Raw genomic sequence first — 13,488 nt, 5'->3', positions numbered from 1 at the left:
ATAGTCAGATTTGCAAGATATAAAGTCAGAATTGCGAGATATAGTCAGAATTGCGAGATATAGTCAGATTTGCAAGATATAAAGTCAGAATAGTGAGATATAAAGTCACAATTGCGTGTTATAAAGTCAGAATTGCGAGATGTAAACTCGAAATTGTGAGAAAAAAGTCAGAATTGTGAGATAAAAAGTCGCAATTACCTTGTATATTTTTCATTTTGTGGCGGAAACAAGCTTCCATAGATCAGTGAAGTCTGATTCACAAATAAACCAGTTCTTAAAATGAATCACTTCACAATGACTACGTAATAATACAACTTATTATTATGAGTTTTTATATCATTTGAGCATAACTACTGAGCATACGAATATAATAAAAACAGCTAAATCGATGATGGATGGATTATTATTTCATCATAAAAACGCTGATATTTACAGGTATTTTCTTTATTTGCTGTGTTTATTGAGCTGCTTTGTCGGCTGTCCTTCACGGCTCCGGTGAACACACTGTGTATTTTGGGATGCACGCGTGATGATGAACGGAAGAGGAATGTCGGATGCATGTTGCCATGGTAACAGTGTGATATTTACCGTGTCGGGGAGAGAACGGACGAGAGGAGGACAGGTGAAGAGTGGGCCGTAATGTCAGAGGAGTCGAGCAAACACTGTAAGCCGAGAGATGGGTTTTTCGTCACATTGACCCGGGAGGTCAAGGAGATGGCGGAGCACAGGACTCAACACACACACAGGCTCTGTCAGACACATTAAATGTCAGTGGCTTGGACAGGTCTGCCCTTTCAAGGTGGACACGGTTAGCAGCTGAGGTTGTTTGGAACAGAAAAAAATGTTTTTTTTCTAGTCTAAGACGTTTTAAGTAGGAGGTACAAGCATTTTATAAGCAAATATAGCGTAATGACAACACAAAAAAACAAGGATTTTGGGTGCTTAAAATGTCAGGTCATGTAGACAGGGAAAAAACAAGCCATTACCATAATAGATTTAGTTTGTTAGCACCAACCCTTAATTTCAGAGCTGTGAAGAAAGGGAGAGTAACCTAGTAAAGTCTTCATTTCATTCATTTAAATAATTCATTGGCTCTCTTTATCTCAAAAAAATACGATAACAGCAACATTCACGTCGTCTCATTTGCCCAAAAAATTTCATTCTGCTCTTCAAACCAGCAATGGTCCATTGGAAAGTTTTCAAAAGCATGAAACAACAGCGCAGTTCAATGGAAAGAAGTCGGGACAGATGCAAGATCAAACCTGGTTATCAAACCCCTCAGGCCTCGGATAGACCAACACAATAATGTATGTAATGAGGGTCAGTGCTGAGTTCATAGAAACTTTGCTAATACAAAAACTTGTGCCGCTGATGGCAATATTTCATACCAACAATCCTTTCAGCTTATGGTGGAAATTCTGAGGAAATGGATGGATATAATATTACATGCCAAGCTCTCATAAACCATGTTATTTTCCCCCTTCTGCACTGGACTCGCTCTCAGAGTTCGGCAAAAGTTGTCGAGACATCGTCTTTGCTGGAGACAGTGGTTTGGCAGATGATTTACACTCTGAAACCACCAAACATGAACTATTATTATTTCCACAATACAGGATGCTAAAGCAATAATCCATGAGCATGGACCATACGCAGGACAGTTGCTTTAACACACGTCCTTTTTGCTATTCTGAATTTTCTTTTTGCATTAGTTTCTTTTCTTTTTGTGTTGCAAATTGGCAACAAAAAAACGTTTATCTGCACTTTACATCAGATTACACGGTTCAAACTCATCCAATCAGAACTTAGAGAATTAAGGCAAAGAAAGTTTGTTTATGAAACAATAATACAAGTAAACATAATAAGCATCCAATAAATGTATAATTATAAAAGAGTATGGAACTGAAGAGTGGAAATGTTTAACTCCAAAATAAAGTTAAAGAATCTCGCCTTACCCCATACAAAATACATTAAAATAACAAATTAAAACTTAAAAACAACCAAATAAATAAATAATATAAAAAAGCTAATAATATTAACTCTAAGAACATTTAAAAATGCTAGACAAGATGACAAAAATAAAACCCTGAAATGAAAAAAAAAAAACGCCAGTCTAGTACCATAATATGCATTTTCACAAACTCGAGTTTTTGAAGCTTGATAAAAACTATATCGTTTTCCAAAACTTGCACTTTGAAAGTTTCCAAAAAGTTTGCGTTTTCAGGCTCCCAAACCGTAGGGCTCTATGAAATCCGATTTATTTTGTCCCAAATTCCGTTTTTTTCCATTTAAATTTTTGGGAATTCATTTGTTTTTACAAAAAAAGAATCCACTGCGTGTTTTAAATAGCGTTAGTAGATTGTGTAACTAGATTCCGCGTTAATTTGCGAAATTCCGCAATTCCGTCCACGATTCCGTAAATAAACCGCCAAAATGTTTCACGCAAGTTGAAAACGGGCCCGAGTAAACTGAGCAATTCTAAATGACTTGAACAGTGGCTCATCCAATCAGATTTCAGCTCTCTTAGTTGCAAAGGTGTTAAATGACTGTAGCGCTGCAACACGCAGCAATGCTGTTCTCTTAGAAATAATGGCACTGGTTGATTTTGCTGAAGCTCGTCTCCCGCGGCTCTGGATCCTGTGGTGAGCACAGGTCTGTCTGTGGGTGGATGAGACTCTCCTCTACGCCCACGCCGAGCACTCATCTCTGCGGGACCAAGCGCTGTGATTCAGGCTCTGTAGTCGGGTCATGTTCTGTGTTTCACAGGAGCAGATTCTCAGAATATCATCCTGCTAAATGTGCACGTTGAATGCATGATTCAACACAAGCCGTGATACAGATCGAGTCAGTGTCGACCGCTGGGAACGGCTTCTTTGAGCTAGCAGATTCCCAGATTACATAAGGTGACTCCTGGAGACTAGACATCCAGAGGCTCAGGCTGATAAGAATACAACCTGGCGTATTTCTATCCTCTCAATCAGTCGTGGCTTTAAAAGCCGAACACGTAGCCTGGACGTTCCCCCACGACGCGGGGTCTTAATCACAAACGCTTTACGGATGAGCCTTGCGGAGGACAACATGTGGATTTTCTTACGCAGTTAAAGATTTCCAGTCAGTCCTTAATCCACAGATGACAAACTCTATCCCTCGACTCAAAAAAAAGAAAGAAAAAACGCTCCATTTGTAAATGCAGAGAGAAAATCTACAGCAGTATTTGCTCCACGCCACAACGATACACCAGAAACTAGTGTTAACATCATGACTCTTGCAGACTAACACCAACACATACAGAAATGCAGTGTGTTAAAAACAGACAAAATTGACCGATTGACTTGTTTAGAAGCTGTTTCCATTACATTCTTGAGCTAGCTTTAGCAAGAAGGTTCATTCTCGTGTTTCAAGTACAGTAGGAGCGTCTGTTTATGTTCACTGATCAATGTTAATATGCGAGGAAAAGCCTAAATTAAATCTCTTCATCATATAAAGTGATCCAGCCACTTCAGAAAATTTGGACTAAACTGCTCTGCTCATATGGATTAGTTTTATGATCTCTTTATGAACTTTTGGAAGCAATAAAGTGGTTTTTGTATGGACATAAATCTCTAATGTAAGTCTTAAGGGTTTGGACGACATGAGTGTGAGTAATTGATGAAATTAATTGTGTCATAAGTTTGTATTAGTCTCACATTTGCAACCATTTCAGTCACATACTAATCAGATCTCGTCAAAGCTGTATTTTTAATTCGCCAAAGACTCGATTAATCAATCACTGCCATCCAATGGAGAGTAAAAGTAGTTTGCAAAACACCCCATATCTCACAGATACAGATACACTCTTAGAAGAAAAGCTTCTATATAGAACCTTAAAAGGTTCTATCAGTGCTACGTATTTGGAACCCCTAAAAGGTTCTATCCACAAGTTTCCGAGGGGCGCTCCTGTAAAAAATAAAGTGGGTGAAACTTCCGGTGACGCGGCGGAAGTAGCATTCCAATGGTATTTTGTGTGTTAGTTAGCGAAGAGGCTAGCTGTTTTTCGGAGAATTATTTTACTATTTAAAGACGCAAATCTTTATGAGAGATGTCGTTACGGAGCTCAGGGACAACATGTGCTGTTCGCGGTTGTATGTATAACCGGACTAAACTAATTCAGTGGCTTAAACGTGATTGTTTTGAACATAAGCTGAAAACGAAATCAGAGTGTTTCTGCCAACGACTGTAGTTTCCATCACCTCCCAAAAGACGACGAATCTTCCTGTGTACATTTGTTTAAATTCTTAATATTCTATAAACTTTTATCAGCATGTGTTTGGCTGTTCGCTACTGATGTTGCACCTAAACTCAGGATCAAAGCCGGTGTTGACAGAATACCAAATGTGCCAGTTAATGTATTCAAGTAGCACATTCATTTATATTTTTGAATAAACTCCAAAGCACAATGACTAAGTGTGTATTTTTTATTTTAATTGTTTGTCAGCTCGCACAACTGTCTGTCACCATGCCTTGATGAGTATTGATTATTAATAATGTTATTATAATACTCCCAATCAACTACTGCGGAGGGTAAAGGTACTGTTATTTCACCCTTTTGAATTTCGTTGAGGTTGTGTTCCCACATCGTTAGCTAGTTTGGATCGCTATAACTTGAATGACTGTCAACTGTTGAATGAACGAGTGTCAAGCATGTCAAATCGCGCTTTGTTTACTTCCAACCGGAAGTCGCGCCCACTTTTGACGCAAGGCCTCATGGGGCGTAGGAAACTTGTGGATACACTCTTAAAAAAGGGTTCCTCTGGGTTCTATATAGAACACTTGGCCAATAGAACCTTTTACCAAAAAAAAAAAATGGTTCTATATAGAGTTCCATATATGAAGCGGGGGAAGGAACCATTTCTGGTTCTAAATAGAACCATTTCTTCTAAGAGTGCAGAAAATTGTTTCCAGAGCAAAATAATGATCGGTTAGCACGGGTAAACGTAATACATCGTAATGATGACATAACCATAATTACGCTTTTGTGCCAACTATGCCATCGGACCACATTCACACTTTATAATTAAAGCTCGACAACCGAGTTCAGGGTGTCAATCACTGTCTGTTGAATTGCCCACTAATGGACTTCATTTGCATGTTGCGAGCAGACGAATATTTAAATAATGAGTAAACGCTTCTCAAATATGTCATTTCCTCTCAGACATCTGTAAGCAACAGACTCCAATCACATATATTAGTCTGGGAGCACTAAAGGTTTCACGAGCGGTTTCAGCATGAGCGGCCACATCCATTATGATCATTGCGAGGCCACATTTCCATAGTAAAAAAGCACAATAACCATTTAGTTAGGTAATGGCCTAGTACTACACGACTGCACTAGTTTTCACTGAAATAACTCGAGGGTTTCCACACATGCGTCTGCTGTGCACGGTTGATTTTGGACTTTATTTTAGAGATGCGATAACCCTCTTGAGACATATTACCCATATTCCACCTATCATATGCATGCACACAAAGCCATAATATGAAGAAATAAAAAAAAGTCCTCTCTTCTACTAAACAACTTGCGTAAATGATCTGACTGAACACCAGCTGTTTTCCAGCAGACTTAATGTTCATTCTATCCTGTTTGTTTTTTAATAATAAATCATGTCATTTATCATTGTTGATTTTCCCACCAAAAAACAATAGCTTTTAAAGCCACAGACATCCAGTGAGATCATATTTCACACTAGTTTTATGTAGATTTATGTACATATCAATGTCACGAGAAAGATAAACACAGCAATGAAAAATGGTGAGACATTGCAGATCATAATTTCCCAAGTAATATCTTTAACCACATTACAAAGGAAAGCAAGATGATTGGAAAACTGCAGTTAAATGCTTAAAAAAAAAAAAAAACACTCCCTACTAGTAAACAATATAAATTACTGTATCTGTATCAGCAAGCAATTACTAAAACCTACTGCGTAAAGACTATATACATTTATAAATTACTTTATGAATACAATTTATACTTTTAAAACTGTGTATTTATTATTATACACTCTAAACAATGCTGGGTTGTTTGAACCCAAATTTGGGTAAAATATAGACAAAATGTAATTTAAAAATTTTTAAATTGCATTTTTAACCCAACATTTGGGTTTGTCCATATTTGACCCAAATTTGGGTTTAAAAAACCCCAGAATTTTTTTTAGAGTGTATATTTAATGTTAATGTAATGTACTCTCTAAAAAATGCTGCATTTGTTTTAACCCAATTTTGGGTCAAATATGACCCAAAATTAAAACTGTAATTTAGAGCATTCTAAAGACACCAGGTGAAAACAAAGTCACTTCATCTTTAGGTTTTAGCTCTAAGAACTTATTGGAATTATATTTTAATGTAGTTAGCAAAAATAAAAATAAAACAAAAATAAGCATAATTTGCATAGAAAATATGGTACTTTTTGAAGTAAATAAATTCAAAAATACCCCCAAAATAATAAAAAAACACCATAAATGGATATACGAAACTTTATCGAAGACAGTGATATAACATTTATAATAAATAAAAATTAGGATCACACCAGAGTCCACAATTACAGGATTAAGGGCTATAAAGTGAATACAGTTTGAGGGCTACGTAAGAAATTAACTTTGGCTATGGTTAAAAAAATGTTTAGTGATATCTTACAAAGATTTCTGAATTTTAGGGCAAGTTTTTCTCTATGTAGTGTTGAAATGGCAACTAGCAAATACACGTTTCGTCATGCTAGCATGTGTGTAAGTATTTAAAACAAGTGTGTTACAACTAGCGCCGCGTTACGTTGTGCCCCGCGCTCACCTATACTGTACATACACTGGGTGTGTGAATGTGTGTCCGGTTGGTGATGTATCGAGGACAGGAAAGGCATATTAACAGGTCTTCCTCTATTATGCCAGCAGTTACTCCTGAGCACTGACTCCCAGCGATGAAAACTCGCTTGAGCAAAAGAGGCTAGAGATGGTGAAAGAATGAGGCCGCTCAGCATGATGGAGAGCGAGAGCTCATCTGTGAGGCATAATTGTGTGCTGCCGACTGCCGAGTGTGTGACATTGTGCTGTGCGTCGCAAAAAAACAGGCCATTGTGTGCCGCTACACAAGGCTGTCACACACACGCAACGGCCTTGTCAAGATCTGCCACCGTATCAAAAAGTATTGTTATGTAAGTCATTGACTGCTTGCTAGCAGGGTCATAAACCGCTAACATGACACGTCCATTAACGCCATATGTCCGGCCGGTATTCTGACTCTGAAATGGCCTCTGTTTTCTTGCTCAAGGATCTGAAGTGAGTAATTGTACACTCAACAGCTCTGCTGGATTCACAGAGGGTTGGCTGCGTGCATTTTCTGCTTTACAGATTAGATGAGGTTTGGATTAGATGAATGAATGCATGAAGAGCTCCAAGGTATACATAAACCATAATTGGACAAGTGGAGTACTTTGGAACTAATGTGTCAGTACACACACACACACACACTCAAGGTATACAGCTAGGAGTAGTTAACTTTTAAAAAAACTTTTGCTGATAAATTACTCACCCCCATGTCATCCAAGATGTCCATGTCTTTCTTTCTTCAGTCGAAAAGAAATTAAGGTTTTTGATGGAAACATTCCAGGATTTTTGAACCAAACGGTTCAAGGTCCAAATGACAGCAAACTGTTCAGACGATGAATAAGGGTCTTATCAAGCGAAGCGATCGCTCATTTAAAAAAAAAAATGTTTTATAACCTCAAATGCTCGCCTTGCTCTGTTCTGTGATGAGCGTTCGTGACTCTCCTGTCCATCAAAATGAACAAATCTTTTTTCGTGTCATTTGGTTCATTTAACGAACGAAATGAAGGAGTTGATTCGGGAAAAGATTCATTTTAAAATGAGCGATCATTTTGCTTTAAGACCCTTATTCATTGTCTGGAATCGTTTAAAGCCCTTTGAAGCTGCACTGAAACTCTCAGGCCCCGTCCACACTACTGCGTTTTCGTTTAAAAACGGAGAATTAAAACGAATACGATCTCCGTCCACACCAGCGTTTTGTCTGCGTATTAGAATCGATCTCAGTCCACATTAAAACGACTGAAAACGCAGATCACGTGAGATAACGTGACCATTCACCAACACTGGGCATGCGCGCGCCGGTGTAAACAGTGGTTGGCGAATCAGGGAAGGATACGTCATGACTGATGACACCCAATCATAGAGCCGAACGTGAGCCTCTGCGTCATCGTTTGTAAACTCCTCCGTTTTGTCTCGTCCACACTAAAACGCCCTCCGGAGTTTCAAAACGCAAAACGCAGCTGCAGCGTTTCTAAACTTCTCCGTTTTAGGTCTTCGTTTTTCCCGTTTTAGAGTGGACGGGAGGTGCAAACGTAGCAAAAGGTCTCCGTTTTTAAACGAAAACGCAGTAGTGTGGACGGGGCCTCAGTTGGACCTTGAACCATTTGGTTCCCATTGAAGTCCATTATATGGAGAAAAATCCTGGAATGTTTTCATCAAAAACCTTAATTTCTTTTTGACTGAAGAAAGAATGACATGGACATCTTGGATGACATGGGGTGAGTAAATTATCAGCAAAAGTTTTTTTTAAAAAGTGAATTACTCCTTTAATTTGTTCCTGAATGAATCAGTGTTTTGAATGAATCAGTTGAGTGAATCATTCAATTTTTTGAACAAATCGGTTGGGTGGATGAATAAAAAAACTCCTTCAAAAAGACTGAATGATTAAATCAATGTTATTAAACAAATTAAGTGAATAATCTCATTTAATTCATGAATTGTTTAATGATTCAAATGAATCTACTGGAGCAACGATATAACCTGTAGAAATAGTCTGATGCACAAAACAATACTTTTACAGGATAAAAGTGAATCAATCCATCACAATACAATATAAAAACAGGTAATCATATTTATAAAAAGTCAGTGTTTTCAAACACTAAGTGAGTGTCATATTAAAGGATGCCCATCGTTATACTTTACAGCATATTAGATTTTTATTCCCCACTTTACGCTTTGTTTGATTGCACCATGTAGACATGTGGTGGTGTTTTATGGGCAATTTACACTTAATTTGGCTTCTGTTATGCACCCAAATTCACCCTCAGGGACCAATAAACTATGTCTATCCATCTACCAAAGAACCCATGTTAAAGTGCAAGCAAGTCCGGCACGCTGGCCGATCGCTTCAGAGATCAGGATTAAGACGTGTTTTTTCAACACTAATTAAACACGGGGAAATCAACAGCTTCTGTTTGTGCTTTTCCTATTAATTTGGGGAAAGAAGGGCAGGAGAATCAGAAGGGTTTTTGCAGAGGAGACAGATTAGAGAGACAGATTGGCGAAGGGCGCCACGCCAGAGCCGCTGATAAGATGCCTCCGCTAGTTGCGAGATGAAAGGCACTGAGATGGAACAGCCTTGCAAAGTGGGGACAAGACTCAGATCAAGCCTGTGGAGCGAAACCTCGACATATCCGACTACCTGTGATGTTTAATGTGTACCGAGTGGCACTGATACGCAACGAAGGGGTGACAAAACTGGTTCATGTTGTTTGCCAGGCGTGCATCGATCACGGCTTAAAAGGAAACGTGAATTATTGATGCATCCCGTCGCATTACCAACTCTGACAGAATGACACCAATTACGGTCTCAAGAGCCGAGCCGCCGCGAAATGAAATGCATATCCTGACGTCGACCTGGTTTGAGTGGTAAAGTGCCATTTATTCATGGAGAAAGCGGACGTGACATGATGCGGTCCGATTTCTCCCTCAATGAATCTCTGTTGTTGCACCACCAGGCAATAAAAGTCGGTTTGCTGCAATAAGCGATTATATAAAAGGCCATCCAGATTTGTATCAGTGTGCAATTCATGAGGCTTGGCATTGTAATATCCTCACTGCTGAAAAGATGATCCACAGCACCATGATATTAATAACACGCTCGGCCAATATTAGCAATTATGTCTTGATGGATGAGTGTGTTATTGTAGGAGGCGACTGGGGCCGATGTGCCCGAAGAGTCGAAGGCCCCTCTCGTTATGTAAATCCTTCCAGACGATCAGCATCTCCCTCAACGACTCAATTAACGGGAGCGTTTTTAAACGATGTTTCTGTGAAGACGCTGCTGCTCGATGTCTTTGTTGTTGGTGAAGGAAGTGCTGTTCTCCTTCAGGCTCGGGGGAAACATCTGAACTCTGCGTGAGTTTCGTCTCTGTTTTTATCCTTTATCAGCGATTAAAGCACAAAGCAAGAACTCAGTTGAGGATTGCGATTTAAGTGCTAACGCTATGCCGTCATGTCCGGGCTCACCTTGCCTGGATGTCGATCTCTCCTCCCTCGCTCTACGTCCCACCGAGGCTTTCAGACAGTGTGACGGGTGCGAATGGCTACACACCACCACTAATGCGCTAAAACCCTCTGACGGAGTGGAGAATATGGACGGGTTAAGTTGAGAAATGAAAGACAGTAAAGGGAGCTTTGAAATGGCCACGTTACGCTGAGTCTGGCGTCCCTCTGGATTATGGCAGGGAAGCCGGTGGATGTTTGATGATATTTAAAGACTGTTAATGTTTTAAGACATGCACTTAAAAAAAAACACCTGGGAGTTCAAATTTAATGGAAAGGCTTTTTCATTTGCATAATGGGGCCATGGGATAGATGGATGGAGGGAGAGAACAACAAAGACGGACAGATGGATGGATGGACGGGTGGACAGACGGACGGATGGACGGACGGATGGATGGATGGATGGACGGATGGAGAGAACAACAAAGATGGACAGACAGATGGATGGATGGATGGATGGATGGATGGGCGGATGGATGGACGGATGGATGGATGGATGGAGAGAACAAAGACGGACAGACGGATGGATGGATGGATGGATGGATGGATGGATGGATGGATGGACGGATGGACGGGTGGACGGGTGGACGAACGGACGGATGGACGGACGGATGGATGGATGGACGGATGGAGAGAACAACAAAGATGGACAGACAGATGGATGGATGGAGAGAACAAAGACGGACAGACGGATGGATGGATGGATGGATGGATGGATGGATGGATGGATGGAGAGAACAAAGACGGAAAGACGGATGGATGGATGGATGGATCGATGGACAGACGGATGGATGGATGGAGAGAACAACAAAGACAGACAGACGGATGGATGGATGGATGGAGGATGGATGGATGGACGGGTGGATGGACGGATGGATGGAGAGAACAAAGACGGACAGGCGGATGGATGGATGGAGAGAACAAAGACGGACAGATGTATGGATGTATATGTATGGATGGAACAGAAAGACATTTGGCTGGATAGAATGATAGAAAGAATGATGAATGGATGGATGGATAGGCTGATAGACAAATAGATGAAGAGAAAGACAGACGGACGGATGCATTCTTCAGTTCTGAACGGACCCCGACTGGAAGAGAAATATAAAGAGTGTGTGTGACGCTGATTGTGATGTTTGAGCACAGGACAGCCTGTAATGGTGCGTACTGCAGCGGAACAGAGTCTGGAGCCGTCAACGCTGAACACACACTTCACATGAACCCATCTCAGAGAAGTGCTGCGAGGTCGAGTGCGTCGCCTCATGCGGAAGACTGCAGTCACTGGGCACAGTAAAGTTTTCGCAAGAGCGAATGCACACGAACTCTGCCCGACAGCAGAAAATAAACACATCGCTCAAATCACCGACTTAGAGTTGTTGAGGAAAATATTTGGTTCCTTTCGGCTCAGTCAACCGCAATACATTTCCTAACCCCTAATTTAGGGTAATATCATTATTCCGTCACAAACGTCCGCCTCCTCGCCACAAAAATCCAGGAATAACAGGCTTCATATTCCTGGCCTGATTTCCATCGAACTTTTATAAGTACAGAGCAAACAGCAGTTTAGTGTGAGTCTCCAGAGAGACAGAATGAGCTCAGCGTCTCCAGCACACCTGCGTGGATCTGACAAGGCATCTCATTATCCGCTAGTGCCGCTGTCTGCACACACACACACACACACACACGTTCATCACTAAATGAAGGAGTGGGCTGCTTCCAGAGCAATTTACTGAGAAACAAGTATGACAACCACTGACTAACGCACAGTTTGTTATTTCCTTCTCAATAGCTTATATTTCCCTTTCTGCACCAGATGTTATAATTAGTCCGATTTAGGGGAAAAAAGCCGGTGCTAAAACCATAAAAAAACATTTAATTGTCTATCATGCGCTGAATATCTCATACACACACCTCCTGGATGCGGTCGGTGAGATAGGGCGAGAGTTCCTCTGGGAGAAGAGAGGGAGAGAGAGCGTTGGACTGGTTTCTGATGTTATATAACAAACGGCAAACCTCACGTCCCTGCGTCTTTAAGTACGTGTTTACATGCTTGCACGAGGATGCAATCATGCATGCCAGCGCTTCAATATGCGCTTTTTCATGAAGTCTCTGTGCATTTGTGTTTTAGTGTGAATGCTTTTACTCTCGCTGAAGTCTTACTGTGAGTCACTTGGTGAACGATCGGCATAATGGGCTTCTATACAGTCAACAATCAAGGACCCTGAAGGGTTTGCACACTCACTGAAGGCAGATGCATGCTGGGAAACACTCACAATGAAATGCATAGATGTCAATATGGCTCGGAATAGAATTAGCTATATATATATATATATATATATATATATATACACACTAGGTATTTACTGTATATATATATATATATATATATATATAAGGGCTGTGCAAAGATTGTTTTATAATTATTAATTATAATTATTATTAATTATTTTGTATATATAAATACACACATATGCATGTATACATTTAAGAAAATGTGTTATTTACATATAAAATATTTATATTTATTAGGTCTGTCAAATGATTAATCGCGATTAATCACATCCAAAATAAAAGTTTGTTTACATATGTGTGTGTAGTGTGTATAATTATTTTATATATATATAATGCACACACATGCATGTATATTTAAGAAAAGAATATTGTTTATATATAAAATATTTATACATAATATAAATTATATATAAATCTATATACTGTATATACATGAAAATATTTCTTAAATATATACAAGAGTGTGTATGTATTTATATATATAAAATAATTATACACAGTGCACCCACATATATTATGTAAACACAAACTTTTTTGGATGCGATTAATAGCGATTAAACGTTTGACAGCCCTAATATTTAAATACAATATAGATTATGTATATATATATATATATATATATATATATATATATATATATATACACACACACACAGTATTTACGTGCAAATAATTCTTAAATATATACATGCATGCATATGTATATATATACACACACACACTTACATCTTATCACATAAATAAACACATAGTATGTTACATGGCTGTAAAAAAAATGTGCATATATTTTGCATTTTTTAAATATAATAGTAATACTAATAATAGTTTTATAACAATAAAT

The 13,488-nt window shown here is 39.2% G+C and overlaps 1 protein-coding gene across 21 annotated transcripts in view; it reads right to left on the bottom strand.

Moving 5' to 3' along the window:
• Positions 1-13,488, bottom strand: part of plekha5 (pleckstrin homology domain containing A5) — a 136,726-nt gene that overhangs the window by 64,811 nt on the left and 58,427 nt on the right. The gene's annotated exons all lie outside the window — the stretch shown is intronic.

This window comes from Pimephales promelas, chromosome 24, assembly GCF_988280905.1.
Source record: "Pimephales promelas chromosome 24, fPimPro1.hap1.1, whole genome shotgun sequence".
Classification (NCBI taxonomy): domain Eukaryota; kingdom Metazoa; phylum Chordata; class Actinopteri; order Cypriniformes; family Leuciscidae; genus Pimephales; species Pimephales promelas.
Note: the sequence above shows the minus strand (reverse complement) of the source record. Positions and strands in the feature narration are given on the sequence as shown.